Source organism: Mustelus asterias, chromosome 14 (assembly GCF_964213995.1).
Source record: "Mustelus asterias chromosome 14, sMusAst1.hap1.1, whole genome shotgun sequence".
Classification (NCBI taxonomy): domain Eukaryota; kingdom Metazoa; phylum Chordata; class Chondrichthyes; order Carcharhiniformes; family Triakidae; genus Mustelus; species Mustelus asterias.
Window position 1 is genome coordinate 89,261,929 of NC_135814.1, and position 23,314 is coordinate 89,285,242.

The 23,314-nt window shown below is 44.8% G+C and overlaps 1 protein-coding gene and 1 long non-coding RNA gene across 2 annotated transcripts in view; one reads left to right on the forward strand and one right to left on the reverse strand.

The window, feature by feature from the left end:
* Window positions 1-2,614: 2,614 nt before the first annotated feature.
* Window positions 2,615-23,314, reverse strand: part of LOC144503867 (uncharacterized) — a 208,978-nt gene continuing 188,278 nt past the window's right edge. The window contains exon 2 of the long non-coding RNA XR_013499565.1: window positions 2,615-2,727. This is a non-coding gene — a long non-coding RNA (uncharacterized LOC144503867). The remainder of the gene's footprint in view (window positions 2,728-23,314) is intronic.
* The window catches only part of map3k13 (mitogen-activated protein kinase kinase kinase 13), an 81,897-nt gene continuing 76,916 nt past the window's right edge, over window positions 18,334-23,314 (forward strand). The window contains exon 1 of the mRNA XM_078228869.1: window positions 18,334-18,443. The gene's annotated coding sequence lies outside the window, so the exon portion shown is untranslated. The remainder of the gene's footprint in view (window positions 18,444-23,314) is intronic.

Genomic DNA, 23,314 nt, shown 5'->3' on the forward strand with positions numbered 1-23,314 from the left:
GGGTGGGTGTGGATGGGGGAGGGGTGGAAGTGGTTGGGGAAGGCTGGGTTGGGGGAGGAGATGGGTGGGGGAGGGGGAAGGTGGGTGTGGAACGGGGGAGGAGGGGAAACTGCACGCGACGCTGTGGGGGCGGGGCGGGGCGGGGCAGCGCTCAAGCAGCTGCTCCGCGTGACGCTGCTCTCCGCTGTGCGCTGATTGGCGATTGGGGCGTGCACGGCGTGCTACGTCACGCCGCACGGAGCGCGCTGACACGGGGGGCGGGGCGGGTGTTTGAGGTCAGTTCCCGCCTGTGTGTCTGAGCAGTCGCCTCAGAGCGGCATTGCAGAGACATCTTTGAAGTAGTTAATTCAACACCTTTCTGCTCTGTCCCAATGAGTGGATTTCAGATTTGCAGCCAGACGAACAACAGCTTACATTTATTTATATAGTCTCTGAAATCTTTCCTACACTTCAAAATTGGCCTTGAAAGGCATTATATAAAAGCATTCTCCCCCTCTTTTTAAAATGTAGCCCCTCATTTCACAGGAGTGAATTCAAACCCAATCTGACAACCAGCCACCTCAGGAGATATTGGGGACAGTTGGTCAGAGGTGGATTTTGTGGAGAGGAAGATGAGGTTTTGGAAGGAAGTTCCAGAACTTGGGGTCTTGGCAACTGAAGGCATGGCTCCCCAGTGGTGGAGTAAATAAAATCAGGGATGGGGGGGGCGTTTAATTAGAAGACATTTTCCTGTCTTTCTCAGCAACTCTTAATTCCCCTACTGATTAAATAATTCGATCTGCACCTTGAAAGTGTTCAAAGACTCTGCCTCCACAGCTTCCTGGGGCAAAAAATTCCAAAGATTCACCATCTTTGAGAGAAGAAATTCTTCCCTAGATCCTTTTTAAATGAGCACCGCCTCATTTCTATGACTATGCTCTCTGGTCACTTTCCCATGAGTGGAAACATCCTCCCAACAGTTACCCTCTCTAACCCCCCAAACAACCTTGTATGTTTAAATTATCTCATTTCTCATTCATCAGTCAGAATTGAGGGGCACATATATTCCGGAAGGTTGTAGGTAAGGAGGAGGGTACAGTGACATGGAGGTGTGTCATTGTAGAGGGATAGGGAATCTAAAATTTTGTGTTGCCGGATTCAGCCAATATAGGTCAGTAAGCATAGGGATAATGGGTGAATGAGACTTATGATACAGACAACAGTTTTGAATGAGCTTGTTTATTTAGGGTGAGAGGCCATCCAAGGGACCTTCAAAATAGTCTGGAGGTAGTGAAAGCATGAATGAGGATTTCAACAGCATATAAGGTGAGACCAGATTGGTGGTGGTGATATTAGGAGTTGGAAATAGGCATTCTTGGTGACAAAGCAGGTATGGGGTCAGAAGCTCATCTTGGGTCAGATAGGATGCCAAGGTTGCAAATCGTCTACTTCAGCCTCAGATAATGGCCAGGAACGGGTGGGAGTTGGTGACAAGACAATGGAGTTTGTGACAGAAATCATAGGCAACAGCTTTGATCTTCACAGCGTTTAATTAGAAGAAATTTCAGCTCATCCAGGGCTGTATGTCTGACAAGTTAACAAACCAGAGGCAGCTGGGCGTTTGAGAGAGTTGGTATTCAGTTGGAGCAGGGTGTCATCACTGTATACATGGAACTTGATGTGTTTTTGGATCATGTCACTGATGGGCAGCATGTAAATGAGAAATAGAAGGGGGCCAAGGATAATTCCTTGGGTGACTCCAAAGTTAAAGTTTATTAACTAGTGTCACAAGTAGGCTTACCTTAACACTGCAGTGAAGTTATTGTGAAAATCCCCTAGTTGCCACACACCGGCGCCTGTTTGGATACACTGAGGGAGAATTTAACATGGCCAGTGCACCTAAACAGCACGTCTTTCAGACTGTGGGAGGAAACTGGAGCATCTGGAGGAAACCCACGCAGACACGGGGAAAATGTGCAGACTCTGCACAGACAGTGATCCAAGCCAGGAATCGAACCTGGGTCCCTGGCACTGTGAAGCAGCAGTGCTAACCACCGTGCCACCCATTGGTGTGGGATTGGGAAGAGAAACCAAACCATTACAGGTCATACTTTTACTTGGATTGGGTATTAAGGAGTTGTTACAGTGAGATATGGTGCAATGGGTAGCGTTCTGCTGAGTCAGGTGGTTTTGGTTCAATTTCCACTTTAGAATAAAATTCTGCTCGCTCAGATAATTGCAAAAGGATCCCATGGCATTATTTCAAAGAGTAGCAGTAGAGTTAACTCTTAACAATATTTATCCCTCAATTGACATCACAAGAATAGATTATCTGGTCGTGATCAAATTGCTTGGCATGTCCAATTTGGCTGCTTCATTTCCTACATTTCAACACTGACTCCACATCAAAAGCCCTTCATTTGCTGGAAAGCAAATGTGACATCCAGGAGTCATTCAATGTGCATTTTAAATTCCAGACTTCCTTACTTTTATAAGAGGGTTACAGTAAGTCACATGGCTTCCCCAAATTTTTGATTTGATTTATTATTGTCACATGTATTAACATACAGTAAAAAGTATTGTTTCCTGCGCGCTATACAGACAAAACATACCATTCATAGAACAAAGAACAAAGAACAATACAGCACAGGAACAGGCCCTTCGGCCCTCCAAGCCCGCGCCGCTCCCCGGTCCAGGATTGAATCCTGAATCCAGGATCCCCTCCCAATTTTCCAGCCTATCTACATACTAATATCCTATCCACCGAGCTGTCCCTCACAGCTACGATGCTTTGTTCATCACAACCTATTAACTCACCCCCACCCCCCCATTCCAGACCATGTGATCTCCAGGGAGAGGCGAATTCCTCATAGAGAAGGAAATGAGAGAGTGCAGAATGTAAGGTTACAGTCATAGCTAGGGTGTAGAGAAAGATCAACTTAATGCAAGGTAAGTCCATTCAAAAGTCTGACAGCCCTAGGGAAGAAGCTGTTCTTGAGTCGGTTGGTACGTGACCTCAGACTTTTGTATCTTTTTCCCAAAGGGAGAAGGTGGAAGAGAGAATGTCCAGGGTGCATGGAGTCCTTAATTATGCTGGCCGCTTTGCTGAGGCAGTGGGAAATGTAGACAGAGTCAACAGATGAGAGGCTGCTTTGCGGAATGGATTGGGCTACATTCACGACCTTTTGTAGTTCCTTGCTGTCTTGGGCAGAGCAGGAGCCATACCAAGCTGTGATACAACCAGAAAGAATGCTTTCTATGGTGCATCTGTAAAAGTTGGTGAGATTCGTAGCTGACATGCCAAATTTCCTTAGTCTTCTGAGAAAGTAGAGGCGTTGGTGGGCTTTCTTAACTGTTGTGTCAGCATGGGGGAACCAAGACAGGTTGTTGGTGATCTGGACACCTAAAAACTTGAAGCTCTCAACCCTTTCTACTTTGTCCCCGTTGATGTCGACAGGGGCATATTCTTCTTTACGCTTCCTGAAGTCGCTGATAATCTCCTTCATTTTGTTGACATTGAGGAAGAGATTATTGTTGCCGCACCAGTTCACCAGATTCTCTATCTCATTCCTGTACTCTGTCTCGTCATTGTTTGAGATCCAACCCATTACGGTGGTGTCATCAGCAAACCTGAAAATCGAATTGGAGGGGAATTTGGCCACACAGTCATATGTGTATAAGGAGTATAGTAAATTGGTACGACACAGCAGTGTCTCAGGGTAGACTCTTACGTACCACAGTGAGTGTTCAGCTCAGAAACAGACCATTTATCCCAACATGTCTATACCAGTGTTTTCGCACCACGTGAGCTTCCTCCCACCACTATCTATCTAACACCGTCAGCATAGCGTTATATTCTTCCTCATATGTTTATCTAGCTTATCTTTAAATACATCAGTGGTATTTGCCTCAAGTACTTGTGGTAGTGAGTTCCACATTCTAACCACCTTTTGGGTAAATGAATTTTTCCTGAATTCACTAATTATTAGTGACTAACTTGTATTTACGACATCTGGTTTTGGTCGCCCCACAGGTGGAAACATTTTCTCTGTCTACCCTACCAAATCTGCTCCTCATAATCATAGAGACCTCCACAGGTTACCAGAACAGACCAACAGACCTAGGCTCGATTCCCTGACCTTAGCCTCAGTGCCCCTGGGTTAAGGAAGGGGCAAAATCAGTTAGAAATCATAGAAACCCTACAGTGCAGAAAGAGGCCATTCGGCCCATCGGGTCTGCACCGACCAAGATCCCACCCAGGCCCTACATCCCTACATATTTACCCGCTAATCCCTCTAGCTTACGCATCCCGGGACACTAAGGGGCAATTTAGCATGGCCAATTAACCTAACCCGCACATCTTTGGACTGTGGGAGGAAACCGGAGCACCCGGAGGAAACCCACGCAGACACGAGGAGAATGTGCAAACTCCACACAGACAGTGACCCAAGCCGGGAATCGAACCCAGGTCCCTTGAGCTGTGAAGCAGCAGTGCTAACCACTGTGCTACCGTGCCGCCCAGTTAGGTTTGCTGCTGTCAATTACTATCCAGTGACTTGTTGCATTGTGCTCATACATGAATGCTGGTTTATGAAGATCTCACTGGCTTATGATGCAGTTGGCAGTTTAATGTGCTATTGCCTGGCCACTTGGGAAACATCAGTTGTTGGCGTGTGATATTGAACGGTCCCCAGTACCTGTGGAACCATACTTGTCAGTGCCATTAGCAGGGAAAAGAAAATGAGGAATTTAGAAACCGAAGATGGTAATTAATTCCTTCAAATCTGTTCCACATTCTGCTGATGATGATTGATCCATACCTCAACTCCATTCACATGTGCTCCTCTCCCATATTGCTCGAAACCCTGGGTACAAACAATCTACAAACCACAAATATCTGCCACTAATCCTTGCTGTTGTATCTGTAGTATTAATTATCCAGATTGAGTTATATTAAGGTATTCAGCAAATTAATCTCAGCCTGTTTCAGAGTTTTACTTTGTGCTGGCCCCAGTAAGAATTTGTAGTAGTCAGCACTTTTATTAAAGATCCAGTTTCCAAATACCTTTACAGTGCCTTTAATAGAATGAGGTGGTGATGCTGGCATCGAACTGGGGTGGGCACAGTAAGAGGTCTCACAACACCAGGTTAAAGTCCAACAGGTTTATTTGGAATCACGAGCTTTCGGAGCACTGCTTCTTCATCAGGTAGCACTCACCTGATGAAGGAGCAGCGCTCCGAAAGCTCGTGATTCCAAATAAACCTGATTGACTTTAACCTGGTGTTGTGAGGTTTAATAGAATGAAAATAGCACAGGAGGCCATTCAGTTTGTGTCCATGCTAACTCTGTAAGAGATATCTTGTCCCACGCCCCCCAATGTTTCCAAGTAGCACTGCAAAATCTTCATCTACAGATAATTATCCAATTTTTTTTAAGGCCTCATTTGAATCTACCTCCACCACACAATCAGGCAGTGCCTTCCAGCTCCCAACCACTCCCTGCGTCACATATTTTTCTTCATGTTACTGTTCCTTCTTTTGCTAATCACCTCTAATCGGTGTTGGTGGCACAGTGGTTAGCACTGTTTCCCCACAGCGCCAGGGATTGAGGTTCAATTCCAGCCTTGGGTGGAGTTTTCACATTCTCCTTGTGTCTGCGGCTTTATCCGGTTTCCTCCAACCGGCCAAAGATGCGTAGGTTAGGTGGATTAACCATGGTAAATGCGTGGGGATGAGCTTGGATAAGATGCTCTGTCAGAGATTTGGTGCAGACTTGATAGACTGGCCACCTCCTGCACTGTAGGGATTCTATGGTCTTCTGCATCCTTCCACCAACGGGAATGTCTTTCAAATCTTTTTAAAATTTGCTCTTCTCCAAGTGTTATAGAACCAGATTCTCCAACCTATCCTGTAAATGAAGTCCCTCCTCCCTGGAATCACTCTTCTGAATCTTTTCTGCAAACTCACACCCTCCACATCTTTCCAAAGTATGATGCTCAGAACTAGATACAGTACTCCAATTGAGACTGAGTTAGTGTTTCATATAGGTTTATCATAACCTCCTTGTGTTTGTACTCTCTGTATCTATGAAGCCCAGGATTCTGTTTACTGTTTTCTCAGTGTGTGCTGCCACTTTCACTGATTTGGTATCATATCCCCCCAGGTCCCTCTGCTCCTGCCAGCACTTTAGAATTGTATTCTTTAATTTATATTGCCTCTCCTTGTTCTTTCTACTGAAATTAATCACTTCACACTTCTCTGCATTCAATTTAATCTACCAGTTGTCCACTTTTTCCACCAACCTGTGCTCTTGAAGTTTATCACTATGCTGCTCACTATTCACAACATTTCCAGGTTTTGTGTTGTTTGCAAATTTTGAAATTCTGCCCTGTGCACTCGGGTCTAGGTCATCAATATATAATGATATATAATGACATTATTTGCCTATCAGTCCCACTCTCGTGCAGTGTCACAAACAATCTCAATGTGTTGATGCTTCCTTATCAAAGAGATCTGTCCAAGAAATACTAACAGCTGTCATCATGATTGATTTTTTTTTACATATAAAATTTGAACCAGTTTAATTGTGGCTCATTCTGCAGATTTGGCAAGGGTGGCAGAGCTGAGAGAGCTTGTTACCAGGCCTGCATCAACTATATATGTGCTGGCTTGGTGTAGAATGGTACTATAGGGGGATAAGTATTCACCTGTGACTCTATTCACAGTGAGGACAGTGATTTACTGCAGCACACAGCTTACTGACAGAGAAAAGTGAAGATAGAAAGTCCATTGGGGCATGTATTCCACAGAGCCTGTTATGTCCAGTCACACAACGGTCATTTGATGTAGTGATGGTTTTACTCCCTATCTTGTTTTCTCTCTCCCCGCATCTCTCTCAAACATGGCTGCCTGACCTCAGACACTTGATCTCTGCAGCTAATCAACCCGGGATGGCTTTACAGCCCAAACAGATCCTCTTCACAGCCAACTAACTACACACACTTTTCATCGGGCTCCTGCCCACTCTCATCTGGATTTAATTTTATTAATATTCTGAGGATATGGATGTCACTGGGAAGGCTGGCATTTATTTCCCATACTTGATTACTCTTGAGAATGTGCTGGTGGACCCTCCATATTCAAACACTGTTGTCTGTATGGTAAAGATACTCCACAATGCTGTCACATCAGGATTTCAGGACTTTGAGCCAGTGATGATGGATAATTGGTGATATGCCTCCTGGTCTGAATGGTGTGTGACTTGGAGGGAAACCTGGAGTGATGGTGTACCCATGCACTTGCTGCCCTTGGCCTAGATGATAAAGATCTTGGATTTGAGATTGAGATATAAGAACAGGAAGAAGCCTTTCTGTTCCATCATTCAATTAGATTATTACCATATTGCCATGGCTCATTTGGTAGCACCACTCATCTCTGAGTCAGCAGGTTGTAGGGTCAAGCCCCACTCCAGAGACTAAAGCACAAAAATGGAAGTTGATACTCCAATACTGACAGAGTGCTGGCTGCACTGTTGGCGCTGCCTCATTTGCTCTCTCAAATGAATGTAAATAATTCCATGGCACTCAAAGACGCTTGATGTCTGTGTCGATATGCGCGATCTTCTTGGAGATCCTCTCCACTTGGAGTCTGTGTCGATATGCATACTCAAAGAAGAGCAGGGGTGTTGGCTTAAGTGTCCTGGCCAATAATTGTCCCTCACTTAATATCAGCGAAAAATGATTATCTGGTCATTACTTCATGGCTGTCTATGGGAGCTTGCTATGTACAAATTAGCTGGCATATTTCCAACATTAGAAAAGCGCTTTCACTACAAAAGTACTTCATTGGCTGTAAAACACGTTGGCACATCTAGAGGCTGTGAAAGATGCTTTATAAATGCAAGTCTTTGTCTGTTTCTTTTTAATTTTTGATCTTGAAGATTTCAGTTGAGCCACCATCCACAGCCTTTGGAGTTCCAGATTTCCAGTAAGATATATGTGATAAAGTGTTCCTGATTACACCTCCAAAAGGCCAAATTCTAATTTTAAGGTTATGTCCTTTTGTTCTGGATTCCCCCACCACAGGAAATAATTATATTTACCCTATTAACATTTAAAACACCTCAGTCAGGTCACTCTTCAGCCTTCTAAACTCATGGAACACAAGCCAATTTTGTGCATCTTATTCTCGAAAGTGTAACCTTTGGAGCTCACCTGTTTTTCCGGTGAACTTTCCTGGCACCCCTTCCAAGGCCAGCACTAGGGTTGGGGTTCCTGAGGTTTGGTGCTCAGAATGAAACAGGATGTTCCAGGCTATCCAAATGTTGGACCTTTATAGCCACTGTCATCCAGTCAGGTCCAATGGCGGAGCTTATTATCCACTAGATTGTCCAGAAGATCATCCTCCCTTCCCAAAGACAGGATCTCTCTTCTCTTCTGGGTCACAATAAAAGCAATAATTTAATTTATAGGAACAGGAGGAGGCCATTCAGCCCATTTCACTAGTCAATTAGATTGAAATACTTGCTTTGGTTTCATATTCCTTAGTACCTAAAATAACCTAACATAAATCGCAGCTGTAAAATTTTCATTTGATCACCAGCATCCACAGCGTTTTAGCGAAACAGTTCCAGATTTCCACCACCCTTTCTGTAAAGAAGTGCTTCCTAATGTCACCTCTGAATGGCCTAGCTGTAATTTTAAGATTATGCCCTGTTGTCCTGAACTTCCCCACTGAAGGAAATGGTTTCTTTCTGTTGGCCCTATCAAATCCTTTAATCATCTTAAATACCTCAATCTTCTAAAGGCAAGAGAATACAAGCCTAGTCTTTGTAACCAAGCCTAGTAATTAACCCTTCTAGCCCCGAATTTGAATGTTTTCAGAGGTGCATCCTCAGGGAACTGTGCTGTGAGAAGGTGCTCTGGGATTTAATGTAAACATGGGGACAAAGGGCAGCATAACAGGGGCACCACTACCTCAGACCTGCTGTCCAAGCATCAAATACAGTGACACAATTCATCCAGAAATGTCTGCTGTTAGTGCATTGCATTGCAGTAAACTTGACTCTGTACTCGGCTCACTCCCGAGTAATCAGCGTGGTGACTCTATAAATAACCGAAAGGAGAAAAGGTTTGGAGTGGAGGTTTGCATGAATTTGGCAGGGAAAGTTGTGTCAATAAATGAAAAGTGTCAGCTGCCTTTGGGATGGGATTTCCATAGAATTATTCAGATATGAGGTTATGGGACTTATCTTTAAACTCTGGAACTCCCTCCCGAAACCTCTCTGCCTTGCTTCCTTTAAGACGTGTCATCAAATCTACCTTGAACAAAGCTTTTAGTCACCTGACTTAAATATTCCCTTACAGGTATCAGGGTCACACTTACTTGATAATGCATCTGTGAAGTATGTTGGGATGTTTTACTACGTTAAGGTGCTATACAAATGCAAGTTGTTGCTGTCTCCGCACAGATTTGCCGCAATGCTGCATGTCTGCACCTCTTGAGTTCCCGATGGCTGGACCAGCAGTGTTGCTGTGCTTTAGTTTGCTCTTCTTTCCTCACCTGCTGGCTTTAGATTACAGTCGGCTGATTGCAATCTGATTATCCATTATCCCTGACAGGCGAGCTGCAGATCAGGTTGCCCCCAAGCTGCACTAATGGATTCACAAAGGTCTGAGTTTACACTGATTTCCCGCAGCATGAAATTTCAGACCCCCACCCGATCCCCCACTTACCCTCACCGCTTTCTGCCAAACACTTGCCTTTCTGCCCCCCTCTGTCCAGATTCTGACAAATTGATGAGTGTGGCATAGAGCTGGGTATATTTTCACACACACTGAGCAGCAGTTTAAGAAAAATGCCACTGAATCTAGCTCAAGGAGTAGATGGGATTTTGTGTACTTCCTCAGTACAGGGTTGGTCGATGTTGGTTGAGGTGTTAAACCATCTCAGGTGTATGTCAAAAATCCCATGTCGCTATTCAGAGGAAAGAGTTGGTGAGATATATATCCCTGATGTCCTGGGGCCAATGTTTATCCCCCAAATAATTATCACTAACACTGATCATCTGGTCATTTATTTCATTGCTGTTTGTGGAGTCCTGCTGTGCGCAAGTTGGTGGCCGAGTTTCCTACGTTACAGCAGCATTGATACAGCACCTTTCACAACCTCAGAACATCCCAAACGGGCTTCACAACCAATGAAGTCATTTTCATAGAATCCCTACAGTGCAGAAGGAGGCCATTAGGCCCATCAAATCTGCGCAGACCACAATCCCACCCAACCCCCATCCCCGTAACCCTACGTATTTACTCTGCTAGCCCCCCCGACACTAAGTGGCAATTTAGCATGGCCAGTCAACCCAACCTGCACATTTTTGGACTGTGGGAGGAAACCAAAGCACCTGGAGGAAATCTGCGCAGACACGAGGAGAGTGTACGAACTCCAAGTGACCCAAGTCAGGAGTCGAACCCAGGCTCCTGGCACTGTGAGGCAGCAGTGCTAACCACTGTGCCACCATGTCGTTTTGAAATCTGGTTTGTTGCAATGTAGTGACAGGACAGTCAACTGATGTACAGCAGGGTCATATAAACAAGAATGAAATTGTGGCCAGATAATCTGTGCTAATGATCTTTGGAGGATAAATATTGATCAGTACACCTGGGACAACATCTCTGCGCCTATTTGAAATAGTGCCCTAGGATCTTTTCCATCCACTTGAGGGCAGGCAAATTCCCTGCTTATATATCCACCAAATTGTCACCTCCAATGATACAGCATTCTCTTAGTACTGCTTTGGAGTGTCGGTGGCTCAATGTGGGCGGCACGGTGGCACAGTGGTTAGCACTGCTGCCTCACAGCGCCAGGGACCCAGGTTCGATTCCTGGCTTGGGTCACTGTCTGTGTGGAGTTTGCACGTTCTCCCCGTGTCTGCGTGGGTTTCCTCCGGGTGCTCCGGTTTCCTCTCTCAGCCTGAAAGACGTGCTGGTTAGGTGCATTGACCCAAACAGGCGCTGGAGTGTGGCGACTAGGGGAATTTCACAGTAACTTCATTGCAGTGTTAATGTAAGCCTTACTTGTGACTAATAAATAAACTTTAATTCCCCGGGGCAATTAGGGATGGGCAATAAATCTGTCCTTGATGCCCACGTCCCATGAATGTTTTTTTAAAAAATCCAGATTATTTTGTCAAATCTCTGGAGTGGGGTCTTGAACCCACAACTTTTTAACTTGAGCTAGAAAGCTACCATGGCTAGTCGATTGTGTGGGGGCTCCAAGTCATACCTTCTGCCCTCACCTTATCCTCAGGCCTGTAGCATTTAGAGGTCAGTGTATCCAGCTCAGGAGTGGCGCCCTGGTCGATTTTGTCCCTTCTCACTCAGAAGCTATAATTTCCCAGCTATGGCCCGAGGGATTGAACATCAATGTTTTACATTCAATGTATAATTTATTCAGTCAAAGTGATGGCTACACCTGTGACTCCAGAATGTTCCACTGAAGGATGATTGCAAAATTTATAACATCAGGATGTATTGTTCCTGTGTCAGCCTTCTCCATTGGGGCCTGATGCATTAGGGTCTTTGCAGGGTGCCTGACTTTGTCAATCTGCCCCACAACAGGCTCCCACAAACAACAATGTGATAATGACCATCTGCTTTGTTGATGTGTTGGTTAAGTGATAGACTATGGCCAAGACTGGGAAGAACACCCCTGCTTTTTTTTACAAAACAGTGCCGTGGGATCTTTTACACCCACCTTGAGAAGACATCCGGAATCTCACTTTAACACCTCGTCCAGAAGATGGCACTTCCAACAGCACTTCCCTGACAGGTCTGCCCAGGTTTTGTGCTCTGGAGTGAGATCTGAACTCACAACTTTCTAACTCTGAGGTGAAAGTGCTATCTACTGAGCCAGGGCTGGAGCCAGTGAGACACCGGGTGCCTGAGCCTGGTTGTGAATGGCCTGTGGTGCTATCGTCCACTGACAATTTATCGCCAGAGTGTGGGATGGTAAGGCAGTCCTTGTGAGCCTCTATTCCATCACCTTGAGGATAAAGGATCAGTAATTGTGTGGGGCGTGGGCAAAACTGTTAGCCAGTCTCTACCTCTCCTTACTGATCTTACCCATTTAGGATACTCTTCTCTATATTTTAAGGGAAGCTTGGTTCATGAAAGGAGAGGAAAGTAATAGGGGAATAATGAGTGGAGGGTGTCGGTGGCATTGTTGGAAGTTAATTCAAGCTGGAGGAATCTCGTGTGGAGTATAAAACCCAGTATGGAGTAGGTAGGCCAGATGGCCTGTAACAGTGTCTGAATGATTCATCAAATGGAGATTTACTTCTGAGAGTGAATTCAGGTTAGCCCCATGAGGTTGAAATTCCTGACACCTCCAACATTCTGTTTACACACCTGCCATGCTTTATGTTCAAAAATAAACCCTTCCACACGTGGAGTGCAATTTTTAACTCTGCGCTTGTAGCATTATAGCAGTGTAGCAACTCTTCTTATTTATAATCTACGTGTGATCGGGCTCCAAAATTAATGCATAAACAGCGAAACCTGACTGGAGATAAGTCTTTACGATCTGAAGTGCAAAAAGACCACAGCATTCAAACGTGAAGGGAAAGTGAGCCAGGCATCCTGACTGTGGGTGACTGCCCAGTGAATCTTGTATTTGTGATATTAGGTGAGGACAGGGTTAGGGTCACCTGCAATGCTTTCCACAGTTGAATAGGCTATCAATGCACACATGAAGGATTGGGCCAGGCATGAGAGGACAAAGCACCTTCAGGAGGGTGGGGGCAAAATTGTGTTTACTCATGGTAAAAGCTGTCAGATTAGAACATAGAACAATACAGCACAGAACAGGCCCTTCGGCCCACGATGTTGTGCCGAGCTTTATCTGAAACCAAGATCAAGCTATCCCACTCCCTATCATCCTGGTGTGCTCCATGTGCCTATCCAATAACCGCTTAAATGTTCCTAAAGTGTCTGACTCCACTATCACTGCAGGCAGTCCATTCCACACCCCAACCACTCTCTGCGTAAAGAACCTACCTCTGATATCCTTCCTGTATCTCCCACCACGAACCCTATAGTTATGCCCCCTTGTAATAGCTCCATCCACCCGAGGAAATAGTCTTTGAACGTTCACTCTATCTATCCCCTGCGGGGTTTGGTGACATTTCAAGTCATGGTGAGATAGAATTTCTGACTCGGTTCCTCTTATGTAACCTCAGCACGAATTCCATAAAGCCAGTGCAACTACTAAGTGCCATTGCTCCTGAATTTCCACCAACTTTTCACTGACGTCTCAGGAGACTATGAGAAGTGGAAATTCCAGGTAAAAGTCTGTATATTTTCGCCATCTGTGATCTGTAGCTGATCACTTCACAGTTGATTGTTGCCTGTGCTGATATTAAGGCTGATATGCAAAATGTCACTTCAAATACATTACTCCAGTTGGGTAGACTTTGATTTGATTGTAAACCAATATAAAGGCTTCATTAGCAGATAAGTGTACGTGTTGAGTGATGAGTCCCTTAGAGAGTAATACCCTTTACACTGTGCATGAGAAGCCTTCACTGAGTAAAATCTCAAAGGATGGGTGGCACAGTGGTTAGCACTGCTACCTCACAGCACAGGGACCTGAGTTCGATTCCGGTCTTGGGTGACTGTCTGTGTGGAGTTTGCACGCTCTTCCCATGTCTGCGTGGGTTTCTTCCGGACGCTCCGGTTTCCTCCCACAGTCCAAAGACGTGTAGATTAGGTGGATTAGCCTGGTAAATAATGGGGATAGAGTAGATGGGCCTGGGTAACATGCTCTTTCAGAGAGTCAGTGTAGACTTGATGGGCCGAATGGCCCCCTTTTGCACTGTAGGGTTTCTGTGGTACTATGGATAATATAATTTCTATCTTTATTGCTGATGTGAGGATTTCTTTTCCTGTAACTGTTTCTCACAGCGTCTTTTCTCTCACACCCTAGTTCGTGAGGTTTTAGGTTGCGTCATCGAACTGAAACCATAATTTAAGCTAAAACCACAAACAGGGTTGTAAGTGGAGACCTTCCTGTCTCTCACTCGCCCCCTCTCTCTGCCTTTCCCTCTTTCTCTCTCGGCTGCAAGTTGAGTGTAGTACTGAAGGAATGATGCACTGGATGAAAGCAAATGACTGCGGATGCTGGAATCTGAAACCAAAAGAGAAAACGCTGGAAAATCTCAGCAGGTCTGGCAGCATCTGTAAGGAGAGAAAGGAATGATGCACTGTTGGAGGTGCTGTTTTTTGAATGAGACATTGAAACCCCTCCCTGAGGTGGAGGTAAAAAAATCCCTGAACACTATTGGAAGAAGAGCAATAGGAACCTCCCCGTGTCCTTTGTTAGTATTTAACGTTCAGCCAAAGCCACTAAAACTGGTCATTTATCTCATTGCTGTTTGTGGGAGTTTGCAATTTGACTTTCCCACTCTGCAGCAGTGACAACACTTCAAAAATACTTCATTGACTGTAAACAGCCTTGGGACGTCTTGAAGTTGTGAAAGGCACTAAGTAAATGTAAGGCTTTATTCATCTCATACCATTGTTCCACACCTGTCCACTGCCCGCGTTCTGTGACTAGTGGCTGTGCTCGGTGCTTCTGTTCAATGTATTTCTCTGTAGAAAGGAGGAATGCAGACACAGCGCTCTGCAGATTGGCAGGATGTTCTGAATTGCAGAGATTACTGTCAACTGGAATTCCTGGTTTGCAAACCAGAATTCCTTGCCATGTCGGATTATAGTAACTGACGAGAACTTTTTTTTAAATGTTGCTTTTGTAAGCAGTTGCATTTTGTCGGTCTATTTGGATACTGCAGTCTTGACAAGTCAGACTGATTTTGCTATTGAGAACTCCTCCTTTCCTCAACTCTGTGACATTGTCTGCAGACGTAGACAACCCTTGGGTAGCTCACCTGAATTTTGGCATGCAGTTCCACCGCTGGAAGCATCACCAAACTTGGCCCAACCGGTGTCCACATACTTTCTTTCGGAAGTGGGAACGCTAACTGAGATCTTTTTCTTTGTAACATTGGGGTGATTATAATGGCCCAAGCAGAGGACTAGTTGCAGTAACATCAGTGATTTGCATTTATATAGCACCTTTATCATAGTAAAATGCCCCAAGATGCATCACAGGAGCAAACAAAATTCAACATAAGGAGAAGTTAGAACAGTAGACCAAAGAGGTAAGTTCCGGGAGGTGTCTTAGAGTTAGAGAAGGTGGAGAGGTTTAGGGAGGGAATTCTGGAGCTTAGAGCACAGACAGAGGCCGAAAAATAGTGAAACAGTTAAAATCAGGGAAGTACAAGAGGCCAGAATTGAAGGAGCTCATTGCTTCCCCCGCTCACTGCTTTTCCTTTTTGAAACACAAATTGCAATGAATCTCTTAAGTATTTTTAAAATTCTACTTGTGGCCTAATTAAAATGTTCCAATATTCCAGTTGGCCTCACTATTTTTCTGGTGAATACCGCTAGTGTAGAGGGAGCTTTACTCTGCATCTAACCAATACAGTACTGGCCCTGGGGGGCTGTCTGATGGTATCTGAGATAGAAATCACTGATTTCTTCACTTCAATTCACCCAATACTTGCCAAAGGAGAAATAATATGGAAATATTTGGACAGGCCTTGCCTCCTCTGGAGTGGTTCTTTGCCCTGTCATTCGAGCCAAGTGAAAGTGGTTTACAACTAGATTCAGCCAACGAAAAGAAACGAACTCTGCACCCAATAAATGAGCAGGGGATTCCCTACCTAGTTTAGTGATGTTTCGATACTGACTGCCTGGGATGGGTGAGGTTGCTATGAGCATTGTGAAATTTTAAGATTTGCCACTCATTCTGGTGAGATTGGCCATCAGTCAAATCTGTTTCTGAAATCCAAAATCAACAGAAGATACTCAACAGGTCAGTGAGTGTCTGAAAGTAGAATATGGACGATGTTTGGGTGAGAGGTCATTGTTGGTTTTAACTGTCCTGGTTTTTTGGTGTGGAGATGCCGGTGTTGGACTGGGGTAAACACAGTAAGAGTTTTAACAACACCAGGTTGAAGTCCAACAGGTTTATTTGGTAGCAAATGCCATTAGCTTTCGGAGCCCTACTCCTTTGTCAGATGAAATGGATATCTGCAGATATCCACTCCATCTGACAAAGGAGCAGGGCTCCGAAAGCCAATGGCATTTGCTATCAAATAAACCTGTTGGACTTCAACCTGGTGTTGTTAAAACTCTTATTGGTTTTTTGGTACAGTGTCGAGGGAGTTTTATTCTGTATCTCACCGTGTTGAACCTGCCCTGAGGAATATTTGATGGGGCTAGTGTAGAGGGAGCTTTATCCTAAACCAAACCATTCTGTACCTGCCCTGGGAAGTGTTTGGTGGGACAGTGAGAGTTTTACCCTGTGTCTAACTCATGCTATACCTGCATGGGAATGTTTGATCGGACAGTGGGAGTTTTTCTCTGTATCTAATCCGTGCTGTACCTGTCCTGGGAGTGCTGGATGGTTGTAGAACTAACTAAACTAGTAAGTGTTTCATGTGTTGCATTAACCTGCCTCACCTTGATATACAAGAATCTTTGACGAATAAGTTTTTTAAAGAGTAAATGAATGAGATAAATTCTTAACCAGCTGGAAATTTATCTGGTTAGGAAACAGCATTGATGCTCTTGGGAAAGATACAGAGAGATAGTTAAAGACTCCACAGCCGATGATGCTTTCTGTTTTCTCTGGAGTACAGTTGAACAGGAGTTAAGGGGTGAAACTTGTCAGTTCAACTTGACGATCAGGTAGTAAATTAGAGATCTTTCCTTCAGGGGCTTAAATAGTCTGTGAAAAGGCAAATTGTACGCCGGGTTAGCAGGGTGACCATGAATGGTTGGCTTCCATTCCCTGCCTTTGTATACTCCTTATGAACTGCATTAACAGCTAAAATTCAGCTCATAGATCTGTAGTGTTTGTTTGATATACAGACCATTCCAGATAATTCAAAACCATTTCCAGTGCCAAAAATTGGATTTATCATTCAAATTGAGCAATGTTAATAGCACAAATTAAGGAATGTTGTACCAAAAATCTGATTAAATTATTTAAAAGGAGTAAACTATACTAGATAATTGGCACAAATCTCTTGCCTGCCCATAGAATCCCTACAGTGCGGAAGGAGGCCATTCGTCCTATTGAGTCTGCACCAACTCTCCAACAGGGCATCTTACCCAGGCTCTATCCCTGTAACCACACACATTTACCCCATTAATCCCCCTAACCTACACACCTTGGGACACTAAGAGGTAATTTAGAATGGTGAATCAACCTAACCTGCACATCTTTGGACTGTGGGAGGAAACTGGAGCACCCGGAGGAAATCCACGCAGACATAGGGAGAATGTGCAAACTCCACACAGCCAGTGACCCGAGGCCGGAATTGAACCCAGGTCCCTAGTGCTGTGAGGCAGCAGTGCTTGCCACTATGCCATACCGGATCATCTAATGAATGGTCGTGAAGCAAACACATTAGATGCCAACAGTGTGCAGTTGTAACAGGGTATGTTAAGTATTCTAAGGCTTGCATTAATGAGTCAATTTTGGGCAGATGTACCTCCAGATAGAAAGAGAGTTTTACCCTTTGAAGTTGTTCTGGTGGTTAGTTACCGATCGTGACACAAGCAAACACCTGGGACAGGGATAGCAAAACGTTTCCATTCATTTGAACAGGAGGAGGCCATTCAGCCCCTCAGGCTCTTTTTTGCATTCAGTCAGATAATGTTTGATCTGCACGTCAACTCCATTTTCCCAGCGTAGCTCCATATCCCTGATACTCTTAACTAACAAGAATCAATCAACCTCAATCTTGAAAGCTCCAATTCTCTCAGCATTCACACCTGTTTGTGGAGAGTTCCAGATTTCTTTATTGGAAAAAAGTGCCTCCTGATTTCACTGTGGAATGGTTTGGTTTAAATTAAGATTATATCCCCTTATTCTTGATTTTCCCACCAGAGGAAATAGTTTCTCTGCAGCTACCCTATAAAACCCTTTTGACGTTTTGAACACCTTGATCAGGTCACTCCTCAATTTTCTGTTCTCTGGGAAATATAAACCAAGTTTACACAACCTGTTCTCATACAATAAGACTTCTAATATCATTGCGATGAAACTGCGATGTATTCATTCGAGCCCCTCATATCCAAGACTGATACATCCTCCCAGAGGAGTGGTGTACAAAGCTCTATTCCAGATGAGGTCTACCCAAGATTGCATACGGCTGATCTGTATGTAACCCCTTGAGATTTAGACTAATATTCCATTTTGATTTGTACCTGTCTACTGACTTTTAGGGCCAGATTTTCATGGAGTCAAGGTGACTCTGGAGACCTTTATAAATGACAGACAAGACCTGGATGCTGAAGATCCACCCCCAATTCTGGCCAAAACAAATTTTGCAGGTAGGGGAAAGGGGACGTGGCGTGAATAACACAGGCGCAAAACATGGACTTGCTGGGCCATTTAAAAATAGTGCTGTGTTTAAAAAAGACACCATTTTCATTGTTCCCAGGGCCGTAACCCTGTGGGAGTGATGAATTTATGGAGGAGGTGTAAATGCTCTTGAAGGGCCGATAAGGTTTGTTTAAGTGTCATGATCTGAAGTTATTTAAATCCCCAGCCCTTTAAAAAAAAAGATCTAGTCTACGGCTGTTAGAGTTTAAAAAAACACACACACTGCTCGAGTGAATTGATTGACAGGCTATCTGTTGCAACTTAGGAAAAACACTACCATCTATTCTTGCAGTTTCAAAATACTTCAATGTTGACATTTCCCAAGAGTTGTTATTGAAGCTTAGCCCATTATGAATGCTTGTCTGAGTTTCAAAAGTTCCTTATCTCAGCAAAGGGCTGAGTTCACAATTTGACTGATAGTTTAGGTGATTACTAAAGGACCATCTGTCTTTGGTGTGGTTACTGAATAGAAGTTTGCTTTCATAAATAAACTTGAGGGGATTTAAAATCTTTGAATGGGTTTAACGAATGAAAATATTTTTCTTCATCAAGTGTGTATGAATGTGAGCTCTATTAGACTGTTAGAAACTGAATTTTTCTTTCATCTCCACATGGCTCCTGAGGTGTCCCCATGAGTGGATACTGGATGAGTGCCTATGGAGTTGGCATAAAGGCTATGAGGTGGCATGGGGGGGGGGGGGGAGGGGGGGGGGCTTAACCACCTTTTATAAAACTGGCCTGGTCTCAGAGAACCAAGCTGAGCATTCTAATCAGCCCGCCTCAACAAACTCCCTCCTCCCCTGAGCGAAAATTATATTGAGGTGGCTCTGCCAAGTTGGGTAATTTAAAGGACACTACAAGGTATTGGAGGGAACTGTTCTCTGGAAACAAACGGAATATGTTCAAGCCTTGCGACTTTTTTGAACTACCTGGAAGTATGGGGAGCCTATAACTCCCATTTGCATTCCCCATAGCAACATCTTGACCAATCAGAGTCATCTTGCCAACTAATCAGCACCTTTTCCTCTTGTAGTTTCCTCTTGATTGTTTGAAATTTGGCATATGTGGCCTGACAAGTGCAAGACAAAAGGCTTTGGCAACATGTCCCTCTTTTCAGCAACGTTCACGTTCTGTACTACCAGGCGACTGAAAGTATAATCATTTGTCATTGAAACATGGGTAGTCAAATCAGAAAGGTTCCCTGTCAATCATTAAACTAACTTGTACAAAAATTAATGGACCAGTGCGAACTTGCCAACTCTTTGGCCAATGCCATAAAACTCCATTCCCCTATTTCCATCTCTCTCGTTGGCAACTGTCTGAGGCTGAACCACACCATCCACAACCTTGGTGTTGTATTTCATAGAAATCATAGAAACCCTACATTGCAGAAGGAGGCCATTTGGCCCATCAAGTCTGCACCGACAACAATCCCACCCAGGGGCCCCAAACCCGTAACCCCACACATTTACCCCGCTAATCCCTCTAAACTATGTATCCCAGGACACTAAGGGGCAATTTAACATGGCCAATCAACTTAACCCACACATCTTTGGACTGTGGGGGGAAACCAGAGCACCCAAAGGAAACCCACGCAGACACGGGGAGAACGTGCAACCTCCACCCAGACAGTCACCCAGCTTGGATTCTTGGCAGTGCTAACTACTGTGCCACCCCTACCTCATGATGAGCATCTGACCATGTATTTGAGCCATTGCTAAAAACCACTTATTTCCACTCCGTAACCACTCTGTTACATCGCCCGACTCCACCCCTACCTTAGCTTATCAACTGCTGGAACCAACAGCCAGTGTTTTGATACATTTAAACTTCACTATTGCCAAGCTCTCTCATTTTACTGTCAGTAAACTTGAGGTCATCCAAATTTCTGTTGCCTGTGTACTAACTCACACCAAGTTTCATTTGCCATGTGCTCACTGGCCTATATTGGCTCCTGGTTAAACAGTGCCTTGATTGTGGAATTCCCATCCGTGTTTTCAAATCCCCCCATGGCCTCCTCCTTCTCTATTTCTGTTAATCTCCTCCAGCGCCACAATCCGTTGAGATGTATACACATGTCCAATTTGGTCTCTTGTGAACCCTGATCTTCATCTGAAGTTTTAAAAAAAAGTTTATTTATTAGTCACAAGTGAGGCTTACATTAACACTGCAATGAAGTTACTGTGAAATTCTCCTAGTTGCCACATTCCGGCGCCTGTTCGGGTCAATGCACCTAACCAGCACGTCTTTCAAAGTTGCCATAGTACCAGATGACATAGGCTACTCTCCCCTTTGAAGGAGAGAGCTGACTGGTGGCGATTTAACCCGAGGACCACCACACTTCAGGCGAGGCGTAGCACTATTGGTGGCTGTACCTTCAGCTACACAGATCCTAAGTTGTGGAATGTCCTCCCCCGATTTCTCTACACCTCTCCCCCTCTTTCCTTCTTTAACATACTCCTGAAAAGCTTTTGCTCATCTGCCCTAATATCCATTTATATGACTAGGGACAGAATTTTATATTTCCCCCACCAGAGGAGACTTGTAATAGTCCTCAGATGACCTTCCAACTGACCTCCCACCCGCAGTTTAACAGTAGAATGGGCGAGGCCCACCCCTATCAATGGCCTCCTTTCAACATTGGGCAGCCCCCCACCTTCCCGACAAGGTCTGTGCCCTGCAGGTGCTCCGTCCTTCTCTGTCCTGTCCACTCACACCCCACAAGCTCCCCCGAGCCTCACTTCCTTTCCCCACCCTGAGACCCCCATACTCCCCTGGTCCTGGACTCCTGCGTCTTGGACTCTGTCCGCTGCGACTTCTGGCACTGTTGGCCAATCAGATTGGCTAACAGATCTCTGAGACAGGACTTCCTCCCTCCTGAGGGGCAGACGTCCCGTCTCCATGCGGGAGAACTAGTACTGGCGACAACGCTTCTCCACCAACTCCTCAGAAGGTGGGTGGAAAACACCACCATGATAAAAATACTGCCCTAAGTGTCACATTTTGTTTAATGATGCTCCTGTGAAGGCACCTTGGGACCTAGGACTATGTAAAAGGTTCTATATAAATAAATTGTTGTTGTTTGATGTACAGGAGGAGACAGGTTGATCCAGGTAGCTCTGTCAACTTTTTTTGGGTGGCTCGTAAACCCTTTGAGATCTGTGTTTTATTTGCAGCTGCCATTGCAAAGGTTCATTTCCACACGCCCCAGTTGCTAAAGGCAGTGCAAGAGACAGGTAACGAGGGCTGCCAGAATATCCGACCATGTGGGGCATCACAACTGAAAACCTTACCCTGAACCCTACAGACCAGAAGTATGCAGCTTTAGTCAATAATGTCTGCTTGATGAACAGATCTCAACCAGAGTTTGCTGTTGATGGAGAGGGCAATCAAAAGAACGAGACAAGTCCCCACTCATTTCCCAGTGACCCAACGTGCTAAAATACTAAGAGTGGATGAGATTGGGCACAATGGTGATATCTCCTGCTGGCGAGTGCTTGCTGCCTGGGCTCATACATAAAGAGTGACCACTTGGAGGATGCAGAATTGTTATGATCCAGAAGGAGGCCATTTGGCCCATCGTGTCTGCACCGGCTCTCCAAATGAGCATTATGTCTGGGTGCCATTCCTGCTTTTTTCCCATATTCTTGCACATTATTTCTATTCAAATCATTTTCTAATGTCCTCTTGAATGCCACCACACTTCCAGACCCGAACCACTCGTTACGTAAAATAGCTTTTTTCTCACATCACATTTACGAATAATCTGAATACTGTGCCCTCTTATTCTTGATCCTTTTACGAGGGGGAACAGGTTCTCCTGTCCCTTGTGGGAACTGTACTGTACCAAGAGGCAATGCCTTCAAGAGCCAAGGGGAGAAAGTCAACAAGAAACCCAAAAGTCTCTCTTGTTGTGCGTTAAATCAAGAACCTGATCTCCCACTGAGATTATAAACAGCTTGAGCTGCAACGCTGGTGGAATGCCAGAAACATTGAACTAAAGATTGCATTCCACATCTCTGCAAGTTTATTTTTGAACAGAAGACGTGGCAGGTGTATAAATAGAGTGCTCCTAGCTTTTCATACTCATGGGTCTAACCTGAATTCACTCTTAGAAGTAAACCGCAACATGATGCTTAACAACAAACACGCTAATACAGAGGGGCAGAGATCAACGAGGAGAAGTTACTGGGGCAACAGAATTTCCCTTCTGTTTGACCCCCTTCACCCTCTCTTGTTTGGTTCCAGGTTCACAGGTGCGTGGCAGTCTCCAATACACCTCAGTGGACACTCACCTTGACATCCAAAGTCAAGAGCATTTTATCATGGAAGACATCAGCTTGTTCTTGCCGAGTGACTGAATGTGTGCAACTGCCAGTTTGATGGGCTGGTGTTGGCAGGGGACAGTACTGAAGACTAGGGAACTTGGCTGATGAGGTACAGAACGGCACTTCCTCTCATCCAAAGAGATCAGCTAATGGAGACCAGGCCGTGGACCAAATCCGGCACCTCCTGCTCCATGTGGCTAATGTTTGTTTAAGTTTATTTATTAGTGTCACAATGGGCTTACATTAACACTGCAATGAAGTTACTGTGAAAATCTGCTAGTCGCCACACTCCGCTGCCTGTTCGGGTACACTGAGGGGGAATTTAGCAGGCTAATGCATCTAACCAGCACGTCTTTCGGACTGGGAGGAAACCAGAGCACCCGGAGGAAACCCACACAGACACGGGGAGAATGTGTAGACTCCATACAGACCGTGATCCAAGCCGGGAAATGAACCTGGGTCCCTGTGAGGCAGCAGTGCTAACCCCTGTG